This window comes from Aotus nancymaae, unplaced genomic scaffold, assembly GCF_030222135.1.
Source record: "Aotus nancymaae isolate 86718 unplaced genomic scaffold, 86718_ANA_hifiasm-v0.15.2.pri h1tg000051l, whole genome shotgun sequence".
In the NCBI taxonomy this organism is placed as follows: domain Eukaryota; kingdom Metazoa; phylum Chordata; class Mammalia; order Primates; family Aotidae; genus Aotus; species Aotus nancymaae.
The window spans coordinates 995,646-1,013,064 of NW_026988465.1; the positions used below are offsets into that span (position 1 = coordinate 995,646).

Here is a 17,419-nt window from a genome sequence, read left to right on the forward strand (position 1 = left end):
TACTCATTAACATGTCAAGAGCACTCCACAGTTTGCCATATCCTTTATTTCATTTAACGCTCACAACATCCCAGTGAAGCAGGGAATTATCCCTACTTTATAGGACTGAAGCTAAGAGAGGAATGAAAATGGAACTGGCGCTCATGGTGTCCCGGGCGCTGCGCGTGGCACTTAGAGAATAAGCTCTTTCAGATGTATCATCTTACTGAAGATTCCCAGTGGTCATTCAGTCTTTCAACAGATTTTCGGTGAGCACCTATTATGCTCTGAGGACTGTTGTGTTAATCAGGGTTCTCCAGAAAAACAGATCAATAGGATACATATATATCCTATTGATCATATCATATCATATATATATGTAACCCTGGTCATATCATATATATATAAAAAGAGAGATGAAAGAGGAGACTTACTATGGGAATTGGCTCAGGCAGTTATGGAGGCTAGAAGTCCCTTGATCTACTGTCTGTAAGCTAGAGAACTGGGAAAGTTTATGGCATAATTTAGTTAATAATTAGTTAATAAATCAGTTAATAATAAGCCCTGGAGTCTAAAGGCCCAAACCAGCAGTGCTGATGTCCGAGGACAGGAGAAGATGGATGTCTCAACTCAAGCAGAGAGAAAGGGAATCAGCTCCTTCTGTTTTTCGGTTCTATCTGGGCCTTCGGTGGATTGGATGACACCCACCAATGTTGTTGAAGATGTGCCTTCTTTACTCTGTGTATTGACTCAAACGCTGATCTCTTCTGGAAATGCCCTCACAGGCATACCCAGAAACAGTGTTTTACCAGCTATCTGGGCATCCCTTAGCCCAGTCCAGTGGACACTAAATTGAACAATTGTGCAGGTGTTGGAGGTAAAATGGTGAATAAAGCAGGCACAATCCTTCCTTTATGAAGCTTTTAGTCATGTGCAGTGGAGAACACAGATAAATAAAAGGCCTTCACACCACTGCCTGAAAAGCCTGGGATGGGGTCGTTTGAGGGTAGATGAACACAGAGAAGGACGTTTTACCCCAGACTTGAGAGGTCATGGAAGGCTTCCTGGAGGAGGTAGCAACAGAGCTGTAGCTGGAAGGAAGAGGGAGAGTGAGCCATGTTGTCCAGGGAGAACAGCTAGAGAGGAAAAAGGGACCATCTGAGTGAAGAGGATGAATCTGAGAGACAGAAAAGAAGTGTTGAGGCCTGAAGCACCGATTCCTGGGGCAAGTGGTGAGGGATGAACTGGGCAGAGAGGTGAGGTCTTGCAGGGCCTGGGAAGCCACTGTGTGGGTTTGAATTTCGTCCTAAGGTTGTGGAGTGAAGTGGCATCATTAGCTTTGCATGTGAAGAAAAATCCATCTGCTTGTGCTGCAGAGACAGGACTGGCAAGGTGGGGGGATGTCATCAGGGTGACTTGTGCATCAGTCCAAGAGACAGATGATGGTGGCCCGAGTGAGGCTGGTACCACCACAGGTGGGGACAGGGGCCTGCATTCTAAACTGACTGACTTAGAAGCTAAAATAGATGGGCACTGATAAGCCAATGTTAATGATCAGCTCTATTTTTAGATGAAGAATATGTGCATTTGAGATTGGTGAGGAAGCAGGAGTGTAGCAGGGGGCTAAACCTGGATTTAGGGTCAAATGGGCCCAGGGGAACCCAAGGTGGGGAGAGGGAGTGGTGACTGCAATGGAGAAATGAAGTCAGACTTCTTGATGAGAGGAAGCAGCCAACTGGGGACGGGTGCCACAGAAAAATGGGCAAAGGGCCAGCTCTCCCCTGTCAGGGAGGGGAAGGGGTCCCTGAGGAAGCCAAACATGTGTCTAGTGGTCAAGTTCTCCCAGAAAGGCCAGTTGCTTGACAAAGATTTTCTCATCAGTGCCTTCACTGGAGTCTATGGAGATAGCTTCTGGCTGTTTGGGGACACATCTTAGATTTTATAAGGGGACCCAGTGGGAGAATTAGATTTGCGTGATCAAACTTCATGCTGCAATTGGTTTGATTGGTGCATATCTGGAAGGAAAGAATTGTAGCGTCCTAAGGATTCTCAGAGGCGAACTGTCTCAGTTTGTACTCAGGGCATCCTCCCGCACCTCTAACAGGTGCTCTAAGGCCCAGGGGGAGGAAGGCCAATGATTGTTTTAATGCAAAGATTTCAATCCTTGAGTTAGGCTCTGGCGTCTTGGACAAAATAAAGTCAGCTGGCAGCCTGGGTGAGCTCGGCATGTGTCTTAATGGTGGTGGAGTGGGCATGTGAAACATGTTCCTGGAAATTGAAGGAAAGGTGATCCTGGTTGTGAAGTGGCAGAGGACTTGGCTGAACTGTGTTCTGTCCTGTGGAAAGTAGACTTTCTACATGATGAAGTTGGATGTTTAGCAGAGGAGATTTCTAAGCCAGGCGTTGAAGGTGCATCCTGGTGTCTGTGTCTAAGCCTCCAGTCCATGGTGTTTTTTAGTGCGATGCTAGTAACATTTGCATTTGGCAGGCCCACTGCACGAAACTCCAAAGGGGGCTGCCGAAGGTGCATGCATATAATTCCTGCTGTTCTGTGACCAGAAGGCTCGATGATGTACCTCTGTCAGGGCACACCTGGCCCTGCTGTGGCCCCTAGGGGTTGCTGCCCACTGGTTGACAAGTTTCCTTTTTTTTTTTGAGACAAAGTTTCGCTCTTTCGCCCAGGCTGGAGTGCAGTGGCGCGATCTTCACTCACTGCAACTTCCACTTTCCGGTTTCAAGTGATTCTCCCGCCTCAGCCTCCCAAGTAGCTGGGATTACAGGCACATGCCACCATGCCCGGCTGATTTTTGTATTTTTAGTAGAGACTGGGTTTCATTCACCCTGTTGGCCAGGCTAGCCTTGAACTCCTGACCTTGTGATCCACCTGCCTTGGCCTCCCAAAGTGCTGGGATTACAGACGTAAGCCACCGTGCCCAGCCAACAGCTTCCTTTTTAAAAAAATTAATTGACAAATAAAACTTGTATGCATTTATGGTGTACAATGTGATGTTTTGATATATGGTACACATTGTAGACTGGCTAAATCAAACTAATTAACATATGCATTACCTTATGTATTTATCATTTTTTGGTGATGAGAACACTTAAAATCTACCTTCTTGGCAATTTTCAAGTATACAATGTATTGTTAATAACTATAGATCCGTTGTATGTAGGTCTCTTGAACTTACATCTCCCGTCGAACTGAAAGTTCATCTGCTTTGAGCAATATCTCTCCATTCTCTCCTTCCCTCAGGCCCTGGTGACCACCCTTCTTCAACTCTCTGCCTCTATGAGTTTGACTTTTTTAGATTCCACATATAAGTTAAATCGCACAGTATTTGGATTAAAAAAAAATGTGGCTGTTGCATTGCCTTTCCATGGGAACTGTTTGTTGACTCTTCAAGGAAAAAACCAAGCTGAGTGGAAGGCAGTTTTGTTTTGCCACATTCATTCTTTTCTCTCCACAAAGTTATCCTGCACAAGGGTTAGGTTCCAGAGAAGAAGCTCTGCCTTGAGAGCCAGATAGGCTTCACCGTGGCCAGAAACCATGGCATCTCTCCAGCAAGGGGCCATGAAGAGCAGAGTGGGAGCTGTCACTGTACCTTCCAGTTCTCAGAGAGCAGGCAGAGAAAGCCCAGGTGTGCTGTGGTGTCCGACCTCCCACTGCTCTGCCTCCTGTCCCTCAGCCCTCTTGTCACCACTGACAGGCAAATGACAGAGCTTCCAGAGCCAGCCAGGGGCTTTTCTATTGTACTAGCTTTCTAGGGCTCCCCTAAATAATACCATGGACTGGAGGCTTAGACACAGACACCAGGATGCACCTTCAGCGCCTGGCTTAGAAATCTCCTCTGCTAAACATCCAAGTTCATCATGTAGAAAGTCTACTTTCCGCAGGACAGAACACAGTTCAGCCAAGTCCTCTGCCACTTCACAACCAGGATCACCTTTCCTTCAGTTTCCAGGAACATGTTTCTCATTTACAATGGAGACCTCACCAGGAGGTAATCCATATTTCTAGCATCATTCTGTTCGTGGTGATCAGATGTTCTCTAAAAGGAGGGAAGCTTTCTCTGCAGCTCTCCTCTGTTCTATCTGAGCCCTCACCAGAACTGCCTATAATGTTCATATTTCTACCAACAATTTTTCAAGGCAACCTAGGCTTTTCTAGTTTGCACCCTGAAAGTTGGCACCCAGCTTTCACTCATGGCCCAGTTCTAAAGCCACTTCCACACTTTTAGATATTTGTTACGCAGCACTCCACAGCATGGTAGCAAAATAGGTATTAGTCTGCTAGGGCTGCCATAACAAATACCACAGAATAGGTGGCTTACACAATAGAATTTTATTTTCTCACAGTTCTGGAAGTTGGAAGTCTGAGATCAGGGCATCAGCAGATGCCCTAATTAAGGCCGCTTTCTTTGGCTTGCAGATGCTGTCTTCTCTCTCTCTTTTTTTTTTTTTTTTTGAGACGGAGTCTTGCTCTATCACCAGGCTGGAGTGTAATGGCGCAATCTCGGCTCACTGCAACCTCTGCCTCCTGGAGTCAAGCGATTCTTCCGCCTCAGCCTCCCGAGTAGCTGGGACCACAGGCACGTGCCACCATGCCCGGCTATTTTTTTGTATTTTTAGTAGAGACGGGGTTTCACCATGTTGGCCAGGATGGTCTCGATCTCTTGACCTCGTGATCCACCTGCCTTGGCCTCCCAAAGTGCTGGGATTACAGGCATGAGCCACTTCTCTCTGTCTTAATGTGGTCATCCTTCTGTGTGCATTTGTATCACAATGTCCTCTTCTTAGGAGGACACCTGTCACATTGGATTAGGGCCCATCCTAAGGGCCTCATTTTATCCTTAAAGGCTCCATCCTCCAATACAGTCTCATTCTGCGGTACAAAGGGTTAGGGCTTTAACGTATGAATTTTGGGGGACGCAGTTTAGCCTGTGATATCTATTGCGCATTGTCTCTGTTGCTCAGTGTGTCTGGATGCCTCTCTAGCTTGCATGTTTCATACAGTTGTCTGTGCCACAACTGGTTTGTTCCCAGAACAGATGGAGACAGGCTATGACAGGGTATATAGGAATTGGGACTGCCTTTCCAAATGCGTGATGCCTACAGGTGGGTAAGCCCATGGTCATGACTGCCCCAGGAAGAGCCATACCTGAGCTAGTACAGACTCATACTTATTGAACCTTTGAACAAAAAAACTGTCTCCAGGAATCCAGGAATGCAGCCCATGTTAACCATGGTGTGATGAAGTGGGAGAGACGGGGTTTTAAATCAACTGGATTTGGTTCTCAGCTCTGCCTCTTATAGGGCCTGCAATGCTGGCCAAACCATGTTGCACCTCTGAAGGGCAGTTTTTCCATCTGATGGTTTATTTTATGTGTCAACATGACTCAGCCATGAGGTGCCCAGACATTTGGTCAAACAATATTCTGGGTATGTCTGTGAGGGTGTTTCTGGATGAGATTACATTTGAACTGGTGGACTGAGTAAAGCAGGTGACCCTTTCCAGTGTGAGTGGGCCTCTCCAATCCATTGAGGGCCTGATAGAACGAAGACCTGACTCTTTTATGAGTAAGAGAGAATTCCTCCTGACTGGCAACCTTCGAATTGAGACATTCTCCTTTTCCTGCCTCCAGACTTGGAGTAAAACACTTGCTCTTCCCGGGTCTGGAGCCTGTTGGTCTTTGGACTGGAAATACCCCATCATTTCTCCTGAGTCTCAGGCCATCAGACTTGGACTGAAACTTATACCCTCAACTCTCCTGGGTCTTCAGCTTCCAACTCACCCCACAGATTTTGGGAATTGTCCGCCTCCATAACCATATGAGCCAATTCCTTATATGCGTTATATAAATCATATATCTATATATTCATATACACATATAATATGCACACACACACACACACACACATCTTATTGGTTCTGTTTCTCTAGAGAACCATGATGAATATACCACCTCCATAAGTGGAATAAAATCCTATCCATTAGCGGTGGCTATTTTTGCAGTCAAATGAGGTGTTCTGAAAATTGTGATGTGCTATTCCAATGATGGTTATCCATTATTGTTGTTCATGGCAACAGTGACCTCTGAATTGCTCATACAAGGTCAATTTCCAATCCTATCTTCCTGACCAGTAGCGTCTGATGGAGTGAATCATCCTCCTCCGTAAACCCTCCCCTGCCTCCCCAGGCGCCCCACCCTCCTGGCTGTCCCCCTTCGCCTCTGCCTATGCCTTCTCTGGTCCCTTGCATACTTTCTTCTAATTTCTGGGACCTCTAAATATTGGAACACCCCAAGTTCTGCCCTTGGGTCCTTTGTTTCTCCATCTAAAGTTACTCACTCGGTGATGTCAGTGAGTCTCTTAGATTTGATCATTGTAGCTCCCCAAGGAACAGACTCTGCACAGGAGACTTGCATGTAGGAAGCTTAATGGGGACAGCTCTCAGGATCCATGCCTGCTACACAGGTAGGATCAGGGCTAGACACTGACTGGGCAAAAACTGAGCTGTGCTGTCCTTGAAACAAAATGATTAGTTTCCACTGGGAACTCTACAGCTGGGACTGTCCTTGTCATACTTGGAGGAAGGCCCTGGGCTCTTCTGTGTCCAGTCATTGGGTGTGGCCATCTGGGAAGGTTCATGGTCCCAGGCCAGGCCATTGTCTTCACCAGAGGGCACGTCTGAAAGAAGGTTCAGCTGACAACCATCAGCCCCGACACTCCTGCAGCCGGAAAAGTGAGCGCTTCTGCCCTCAAGGGGAATTTGGTTGAGAAAAGTTATGACTCTGAAGCATTAGAAATCAATTCTTGCTGTCAGATGACAAGATTTGAACATAACCCTGGCTTCAAAGCAGGCAAAGCTTTAGAGGTTTTATGAGTTTATTTTATTGTATAAGTATTCCGAAGGATGAAGTTTGGCAAAGTCACAGAAGATAAATCCAGGAGCACTTTGTTTTTTCCCGGCTTTTATAAACATTGTGGGTTTACTCCCTTCCGTCATGTCAGATCCCAGTTGCATCAGCAGACAGCGCCTATTTACCTAAATTGTACAGTCTTCATTTTGTTTTACTTAAAAATAATTAGGGCTTCACAGAACCAGCTCTGACTCTTTCTTTTTGCAGCAGGGACTACAGAGGCTATCGGGGGTATGTTCATGTTGTGCTGCATGCTTCCTTGCTAAAGTGCAGATCTTGTAAAGGCCACTGGGGTTGTTATTGCAGCACTATGATTCAGTCCCTCTGTGCAGAGCTGGGAGAGGCAAGCTCCCTTTGCTAATCATTAATCATCTGATCCAATCTTACCAGTCATTGAGAAATTATGACAGCAACCTTCATTCTGACCAAGTCCTAAGGGCAGAGAAGAGATTTTTTTCAGCTTTGATTTCATAGGAATGCATGAGGCTCTCAGGGCGAACAATTTCTGTCATAATTATTCTAATCCTGGAAGAAAGACCAAGCTGCTGCTTTTAGTGTAGAGACTCAAGCTTGGAAGCCCAGTTCTCCCGCTTTGTGGGCTCCTCCCCGATGCACAGGGAAGGGAAGATCCATCTGCCGGATCTGGGGGAGCCGGCTCAGACACGGGGCCATTCTGCTTTTTTGGTACCCTGAGAGGACATGCTCAGCAGCTCCGTGGAAGACCCCTCGGAATGCAGCACCCGTGGACAGTGTGCAGCCTATCTCTGTTACCAGACAGTTTCTGATCTGGGAGAATCATGCTGTGTGCATACCACCTCCACCACCATTTCTCTCAGATAAAATTAATTGAAAAATACACATTAGGAAACGACTTGGAGGGGTTATTGAAGTATTACAGTTTCTCCTCTTTGCTTTAGTCTGGTCCACAAACATATGCCCACCATTCGCAGTCCCCAGAAACTGTCCAGCCTTCTAAAGAGCCACAAAAGACCCGGCAAAGTCTACATAACCAGTGGCTATGTTGTACTTCTCAGGGCGGGAAGAAGAAACCATATTTCAAGTGGTATGGTACTGAGAGATTGCAATTTATTGATCAGAATAAAAGGCCCATGTTGTCATATTAAGAGAAAGTTCATCCCATTTAACTTTGGAAGTGACGTTAGGGAAAAGTGATGATAGTGTGAATTCTTACGTTAGAACAAGTGGAACTTGCCCTCGTATCCTCTCACTCTACTGTTAATCTCATCTCACTGGTTCATTGAGGAATAATGGAGGATCTTACTAGGAACCCAAAGCTGGAAATTAAGTGTTTTTTTTTCCTTGAAGGCACATACATTCCGGTGCTTGACCATCTGGGTTGAGCTCTGCCTCCTGCTAGCTGTGGGACCTTAAAGCAAGTTAATAAACCTCTCTGTGCCTCAGGTTCTTCCTCTCTAAGATGGGAATAGTGGGGGTTTCTAGCTTGGAAAGTTGTCTGAGCATTTAAGGAGCTGGTGGGTGCTGAGTCCTGAGGGCCTGACATATGGAGAGTCCACAAGGTTAGCTATTATGATTTCCCGCTTATCTGAGAGAGGAGCTGTCCCAGGATCAGGAGTTTGTTAAGATATAAGGAAGGGAACATCACATACCACAAGGGGGTGGGAGGCAAGGAGAGGGAGAGCGTTAGGACAAACACCTAATGCATGCGGGGCTTAAAACCTAGATGATGGGTTGATGGGTGCAGCAAACCACCATGGCGCATGTACAACTATGTAACAAACCTGCATGGTCTGCACATGTATTCCAGAACTTAAAAAAAAAAAGCCAGATGCAGTGGCTCACGCCTGTAATCCCAGCACTTTGGGAGGCTGAGGTGGGCAGATCACCAGGTCAGGAGTTCAAGACCAGCCTGATCAACATGGTGAAACCCTGTCTCTACTAAAAATACAAAAATTAGCTGGGCGTGGTGGCATGCGCCTGTAATCCCAGCTACTCTGGAGGCTGAGGCAGGAGAATTGCTTGAATCCGGAAGGCAGAGGTTGCAGTGAACTGAGATCGCACCATTGCACTCCAGCCTGGGTGACAGAGTGAGACTCCGTCTCAATAAATAAAAATAAATAAATGAATAAATACAGATGGCAACATCTAATGCAGAAAATAGTTCTAAAATAAGACCCTACCATTGAGCTGACAGGTCACCTTAATCACAGTTTCATATTTTCAACGTAGGACTTTTACAATTGTTATGAAAAAGTGGGGCTCCTGAGCTCTGCCACTGGGGAGAGGGGAGACACGTCACGTGTCCGCTGTGCTGCGGAACCCAGGGCCCTGCGCCAGCTCCCCCATGGTGCTTTTGGTGTCAGGAGAGGTTGGCTCTGCATGGACTGGACAACCACAGGGTGGACTGGACCCTTTCTCCGCTCAGGCCATGGTCTTCGCTCCTCTTCAGGCCTTATCTCAAAGGCAGAAGCCGGACAAGCATTCCTCATTCTTACTACAGGCTTGTGGATAAGCTATTGGTGTACAAGTCTTCTCTGGCCTCTCCGAGGACGTAGATGGATTTCCCGTCTCCCTCATGGCTAACCCTTGGCTTTGGGACAATGTCTAGAGGAGTTCAGAGGAGGATATGCTAAGAATGCCCTGGCATACGACAGACGCTCAATACATTGACATCACATGCAGAAAGCATTCTAAGTGCTGAGTGGCTGAAAAAGTCAATGAGACGTTCAGAGGTGGAGTCGTCCCCAGGCCCCATCTGAAACGGCTGGCTAATGACAGGGCCCTAGAGACGTGTCTGTAGGTTTTTGAAGAAGCATTGAAAATCCCGTGTTTCGGATGATCTCCTACCTGACAGTATGTTAAGGGCCCCATCCCCAGGGGCAGCTCTGAGGGTACAGCATGGCTGGGATGAGAAGGCTTGGGTTCAGGGAGGCACGCTTGTGTGCTTACAATCCACATCCACGTGGAAGCAGAAGATGAAGTCCTAGCAGGGCATTTGTTTCACTTTCTCCTGGAGAGATGTATTAGCAAAGGGTCTGTGGTGAGCAGCGGGGGTGCGTGGGAGCGTGCCAGCCCCTCCACGGTGCTCTAGTGGTTGTGTCTGGCCACTCCGCCTGCGCTCTGCCCTCTACACATGCATTTGCTTGTTGTATAACCTGAAGAAATATCAGACCCTCCGCTCTTAGGAGCAGATGCTTTTCCGTTGAGTTTACTTCTGATTTCCAGGTTCAATGGTAGCTCTCAGGAAGCCATGCTAACAGGGACACACACCACTCCAAAGCAGGCCATGGTCCCCAACTGGAATGACGGACAAGGGCTATGGGGACAGGGTGAAGTCAGCCAGGAAACGGACATTTCTGTGCACACAGAGCCCAGATGGAATGCCATCTGATCTTTGCTATTTTAGGCCAGTATTTTCAGGAAGTAAAGTGTACAAATTATGGACAAAGGCTGCAGGTGTGCAGATATAGGGCAGAGAAGGGCCCTCCACTCTGGTGTGGAAAGGAAATCACATGGTTTGACAAGGGTTAGATCAGAGAGAGGCAGATACGTGCCTACGTCCTGTTTGCATACCTTGTCATGGTTTACTCCACAGGAGCAATATGGATTTAACCCAGGAATGCTCGTGTTCTTCGTTCTTCGTTGTGACAGAAGCAGTATTGTGAGTGGCGTGAGAGAGTCTGGAGACTTTACAGCTCTGCAGTAAATCTCTGCCCCATTGTGTAAAAGCTTTGCAATGGCAGGGAAGTTGCTCAACTTCTCCAGACCTCACAGTTTATTTGAAAAGCGAGGGTAAAAATATGCTCTCTGTGGGTGGGGTTCATATCTCAATAAAGCTGTTTAAATGAGTAAAATAAAATCCACCTTAAAAAAATTGAGCTGTGTGTGTGAGAGCACCCACCTAGCATGATGCTCAGGACACAGAAAAACTAGATTGATGCTTCCTTCTCTTCCTTCCCGTTTCCCTCTCATTCATTTTTCTCCCACCTCCTCCCCTGGAGGAAGCCAGGATATCATAGTCCTCAGGAGCTCCAGTCCACTGGAGAGGTGGGTGAGGCAAGCTCACTTTCACTCTGCGTGATCCCTGGGGATCCCAAAGGCTGGGATCTTTGAGATCCCTAAAGTGGGTCCGAGTTGAAAGGAAGACCTGCAGACATCAAGCTCAATAACAAGGCCTGCTGATGGGAAGGGCGAGGGGAGCCAGGCAGGAAGCCTGGGGTGGCCTGTTCATTTATTCCCACCCTCTACCCAAGTATCTTTTAAATAATGGTTCTCCCTGAGTGAAGGGTTGCCAGGAGTGAACAGCTGGGGGTGTGAAATGTGCAGTGACACCGTCTCCTTGCTTTCCATGCTGTTACCTGCCAATTCAGGAGACTTGATAGGTCCTAGGGAAAGAAAGAAAAACAAAAGTCTCTTGGGACCCACTGGACAGTGGTTGAGAGGAAAACTAGAAACCGAATGTGAGTTGGTAATTAAAGGGCACAGAGAGGGAAAACTCAAAGGACTCCGGGGAGTATGGAGTGATGGGATTTCATGAAAGAGAGAAACTTCCTTTCCAAATATTTGCCAGAGGTTTCTTTTTATACCACTCCGTGCCCTGATTTGAAAAACATATTTTAAAAGCATAAGGTGTAAAATATCGCTGTCTGGTGTGCCTTGGGCCTCATTCCCCTGTGCTCAGTCCCTCTTCCCAGCTTTGGGAAAGCTTTGGGAATCTTATTAGACTTTCTACTCAAACTACAACTCAGAAGTGCGGAGAAAAATGTAGATTCCTTGATCTATCGACGTCTAATTTGGTCGTCCTACTGAGCCCTACCCAATGCTTAGCAGGGGGAACATTTTTAATGATGCTGCATTTTTTGATTTAAAAATTATTTAAGTTGACATCTAATGTGGCTCAAATTTTGATCTGAAAATGTAAACAATTTCTTCATGTAATTCTCACTTTCTCAAGGCGAAACATGCCCAGACTTGAGTTCAAGACCAGCCTAACCAACATGGAGAAACTCCATCTCATTAAAAATACAAAATTAGTCAGACGTGGTGGCACATGCCTGTAATCCCAGCTACTCAGGAGGCTGAGGTGGGAGAATCACTTGAACCCGGGAGGCGGAGGCTGTGGTGAGCCGAGATCGTGCCATTGCACTCCAGCCTGGGTAATGAGCGAGAACAAAAAATGCCCAGACTTATGAATTGCCTTCCCCTCCCCAATCCTGTGGGCTGGGTGGAAAAGCAGGGCAGTTAATGACCTCAGCAGAACAGAAGGCCTGGCACTCCCAGGCTGTGTCCCTGTGTCTGCTGGCCACTCCCCCCTGGCATCTGCAGCATGTGCCTGGCCTGTCACTCTCAGCGCGGTCCTCCCCTGGCTTGTGCAGAGTCTGGGCTTCTCCTGGCAGAGGGGGGCTCACTGCAGCACCACCGTCTGCAGACCCTGAGCCTCTCCCTGTCTTGTCCACTATCCAAACCCCTCACTTGAGATCCCCATACACTGTATGGTAGGTATGTGACCAGCCGGTGCCTATCTACCCAGTGTTGATGCCGCATGACACTGAGACCAACCCAGAGCCACCCTTGCCTGCGTGGCTGTGCTCCCAGGTTGATGTGGTCACTCCTGAGGCTGGGAGCAGCAGCTGGGGAGTGAGCACTTCTTTTTTCTTTTTTGAGACAGAGTCCCACTTTGTCATCCAGTCTGGAGTGCAGTGGCGCGATCTCAACTCACTGCAACCTCTGCCTCCTGGATTCAAGCAATTCTCCTGCCTCAGCCTCCTGAGTAGCTGGCATTACAGGCACTCGCCATCACACCCAACTAATTTTTGTATTTTTTTTTCCAGTAGAGATGGGGTTTCATCATGTTGGCCAGGCTGGTCTTGAACTCATGACCTTAGGTGATCTACCCGCCAAGGCCTCCCAAAGTATTGGGATTACAGGTGTGAGCCACCATGCCTGGCCAGTTGCGAGTGAACACTTCTCAAAGTCCTGGAGAGTCAGCAGAGGAAAAGCCTGCTATAAAAGTGTCACTTTGATTTAGTGAGTGTGCTTCTTCCTTTCTGGGCTGAAGCCAAGAAGGGAGAAAAATAATACCTGCCCTTCTGACCCAGAGGCCCTCCTCTCTTCCTTTCCTGTCCTCCTCTCCCCTCTCCTACCTCAAACCTCCTTTAGTGCTGAACTGCAAGCCTCCTGGCTCAGCTGTCAGAGGGACTAAGGGAAAGACGCTTCTTTTCTCCAAAACAAGAGAGCCCTCAGGGGGATAAAAACCTCTGAAGCAGCAGGGTGCGGTGGCTCACACTTGTAATCTCAGCACTTTGGGAGGCTGAGGTGGGCGGATCACGAGGTCAGGAGATCAAGACCATCCTGGGCAACATGGTGAAACCCTGTCTACTAAAAACACAAAAATTAGCCAGGCGTGGCAGCGTGTGCCTGTAATCCCAGATACTTGGGAGAGAGAGACAGGAGAATCGCCTGCACCCGGGAGGCGGAGGTTGCAGTGAGCAGAGATCTCGCCATAACACTCCAGCCTGGCGACAGAGCCAGACTCCATCTCAAAAACCAAACCAAACAAAAAATCTCTGGAGCACTCTCTCTCATGACAATAACCTAGTTTACAGATTATCTTACTCAATAGGCTTATTCTGCATGACTATTTGTTTGACAAGGGTTAGATCAGATTATGTGGCTATGCACTGTTTGCATTCCTAGTCATTCCTATCTTTTCTCTTTGTATTCTTTCTGCAACAAACCCATAGCTTGTCTAGAGATGGGATGCTAATGGCTTATGTACTTAGGCAAGAGTGAAAAACTCATTAAGAATATTTGAGATATAATCTTGGTGCGTGTGTGAATGGATGTAAGTACCTAACACTGTAAAACAATAGACTCGCTCTAGACGTAGAGTTCTGCAGCTTGCTTTCTTCACTGAGTCCGTCTTTCCCATCTTTCCTTATAGGTACTTATAGACCTGCTTCTTTTCAATGGCTTCATGCTAATTGTAAGGCCGGTTGCCTCGCCGAGAGCTCGGACGCACACCCCCCCCAACCCCGGCCCCTTTTGTCTGAAAGCTCGGACATGCTCGGGTATGTTTCCTTCTCCCCTTCTTGCACAGCCTGGCTTTCCCTTAAAGAACCCAGTATGCAAGCGGAGTCTTGTGATTCTAGCCAATAGCAGCCGAGTCTTTCTAGCCAATAGCAGCCGAGTCTTTCTAGCCAATAGCAGCCGAGTCTTTCTAGCCAATAGCAGCCGAGTTTTCTAGCCAATAGCAGCCGAGTCTTTCTAGCCAATAGCAGCCAAGTCCTGTATGCAAACAAAGGCTTGTAACCTTACCCAATAGTAGTCCTGCTCTCTCACAACCAATTGAGCTCCTTCACTCCCTATAAAACCCCACGTCTGAGAGGAGTCCATGCGACTTCTCTGGCCCCTCCTGTCAGACCGCAGAACCTCGATCGGGAACTTGAATAAATTTCTTCACATTGGATCTTCTTGTGTTGCTCTCAGTATATTTCTTTTAAACTCGGCAAGAGCAAACCTTACGCTAATGCATTGTATGGATGCAATATAATTTATTTAATCCTTTTTCTTTAATTTTGGATGTTTCTAATTTTTTCTTTTTGTTTTCCCACCCAGAACAATGATGTGTTGTTTCCTGCCTAACTCCCCAAATGCAAGGAGAGTAGGTGCCTTACCTGCCTTTGTCACCGCCTACCTGGAGCAGAACACACAAACGGATGAACACACACAGTAAATGGATTCATCCTAATGGATGGAGGGGTGTATCTTTTTGTTCTCATGCACAAAACTGTTTTCTGCAGGATACATTTCTAGAGGAGGAACCATAGAGTCAAGGGCTCTGCATCTTCACATTTTACTGCGTGTCACCACACTGGGCTCCAAGCTTGTGCTACTGATCCATCTGTATTCCAGTGGGTGGAGGTCCTAGACAGACTGCAGCAGGGCTGTGTGCAGGTCGCTTTGGGAAGCAATTCCTGGGAGCAGGCGTGTGAGAGAGGGAAGGTCGCCAGAGGCAGAGGGGGAGCCAGTTCAGGGGAGAGGCACCAGGCTGATCCCCGATGAGGGCACGGAGGGCTCCTTCCCCTGCAGACCCTCAGAGGCACTGTGTAGAATGTGGCTCAGCAGTTTCCCCTGGGCCGTGCACAGGAAGAATGTGTACGTTCCGCTCCTGAGCCTCAGCAGTCAGGTATCCCTGGACGCAGGTCAATAGCTTGCCTCTGACCCGGGGGCGCCCTGGTTTACAAAGCAGTGAGGTGGACCCTTGGCTTGCTGTGTAGACTCCCCTCAGCAGTCTCCACTGAGAGCCCAGCACTGGCAAGAGGGGCAACTCTACTTTCGCTTTGCTTTTGTTGGTAATTTTTTGTTGTCTCTCTCTACCTCACTTTCTCTCTCTTTCTCCTCAGAGACCACTTATGAAGGGAAACCACACGGATTTCCTTATTTAGTTTTCACAGCACCCTAAAGATAGGTATTATTCTTCCTGTTTTATAGACGAGGAAATGGAGCACCTTGAGGTTAGATAATTATTCCAAGATCACACAAATTAAGTAAGCGGGAAAGCTGGGATTTCAGCTTGCATAACCTGACTGGAGAATCTACGCTTTGAACACTGAAGGAGACTGCTTTTTCAAGCACTTCTGATAATTTCTACATTTGCTTTTTTTTTTTTTTTTTTTTTTTTTGGTGAGAGTTTTGGCCACATTCCATAGACCTTGAAATGTAGAGTTCTTTTTGATGTTTTCTTCTAATTAATTAGTCTCAGTGTAATTATTTAATCTTTAATTTTAGAATTATTTATAAATGCTTTTAAATTTCTGGGTTAGATGTGGAGTGCTGTATTTTGTTGCCAGAAAACGTGGTATGTTCAATTGCTATCTATCTATCTCTGCCTCTGAATTTGTCAAGATTGTCTTTATGGCTTATGAACAATTTCTATAAATTATCCATCAACATTTAAGAAAGATTTTCTGTTTTGTACAGAAATAGTATGTCTACTAAATAAAGCTTATTCTGTAAGCTTATTGTGTAATTCAAATGCTCTAATCATATTAACACTTTAATGAAATTATGAAAGCCTATTGTGATTTTACCAAAATAACCTTGAATTCCTAAATTATTTTTTCTTTAAGTAGAAGTAGGTCTCTGCAATGTAATTTGGTATGTAAGTGTCTATGACTGCCACAATTTCTTTAGGGATATTATCTTTTATCAATAAAATTCCTCGGCCTTATTTGATGTTTTTGACCATAAAATTTGCTTTGTGTGATGGTATTTTTTCCATTTGTCATTGTTAGCATTTTCCTGATATATCCTTGCCGACTTTTTTATTTTCTACCTTTTTTTCTTTATCATTTTGTTTTAGGTATGTACCTTAAAAACAGCATTTAGCTAATTTTTGCTTTTTTATGTTGTTTATTATTTTATTTGCAAATATAACATAGCAAGGGGAATAACTTGTTCCATGTGTGTTATTACTTATTGCGAATAATGCTATATCCAATCTTTCTCCTGCCTTCCTATTTTATGTGTTCTGTTCATTATAATTTCCTATTGCTTCATTTTTTCACCTTTCCTGCCTCTTCTTTCTTTGATCATTTTTTGTCCTTTTTTTCTCCTCTAGCAATATGAAATATTACAGCTAAGTGTTATTCAACAGTAGTTACCTTTATAACAAATACATTTTCTTCTACATGATTCTATCAAAGTTAAGAAGTAAGCATTATTCATAACCACCAGCCCTCATGTAAGCCAAGAATTGCACTTACTTCCCTTTTCTTCTTCTTATCACTTGGATTTTATTACATGATCTAGAATTTAATTCATATTTCTCTCTCTCTCTCATCCATTCCTTCAAAAATAGACTTGGAGGCTAGGCATGGTGGCTCATACCTGTAGTCTTAGCTACTTGGGAGGTTGAGGCAGGAGGATCGCTTGGGATCAGTAGTTACAGACCAGGCAGGAAACACAGTGAGACCCTATCTCTACTAAAAATGTTTTATTTTCTTTTTTTTTTTTTTGAGACAGAGTTTTGCTCTGTCACCCAGGCTGAAGTGCAGTGGTGCGATCTCGGCTCACTACAACCTCCACCTCTCGGTTCAAGCAATTCTCATGCCTCAGCCTCTCAAGCAGCTGGAATTGCAGGCATGCACCATGACGCCCTGCTAATTTTTGTATTTTTAGTAGAGACAGTTTTTCACCATGTTGCCCAGGTTGGTCTCAAACTCCTAGCCTCAAGCGATCCGCCTGCTTTGGCCTCCCAAAGTGCTGAGATTACAGGTGTGAGCCACCATGCCCAGCCTGCTAAAAAAATTTTTAAAAATTAGCCTGGCATTGTGGTGTATGCCTGTCATTACAGCTACTCTGGAGGCTGAGGTCACTTGAGTCCAGAGAGTTCAGGGCTGCAGTGAGCTATGATCATGCCACTGCACTCCAGCCTGGGCAGCAGAATGCAGAATGAAATCCTGTTTCAAAAAAAAATAGTTTAAAATGCATCCATTTTCAATATTGCATGCAATGAGAATTTGGAGGTTGCAAGT

General features: G+C 46.1%; 1 long non-coding RNA gene across 1 annotated transcript in view; it reads left to right on the forward strand.

Annotated features, from left to right (window-relative positions):
- Positions 1-17,419, forward strand: part of LOC105708688 (uncharacterized) — a 74,123-nt gene that overhangs the window by 33,351 nt on the left and 23,353 nt on the right. The window contains exon 4 of the long non-coding RNA XR_010337601.1: positions 14,499-14,612. This is a non-coding gene — a long non-coding RNA (uncharacterized LOC105708688). The remainder of the gene's footprint in view (positions 1-14,498; positions 14,613-17,419) is intronic.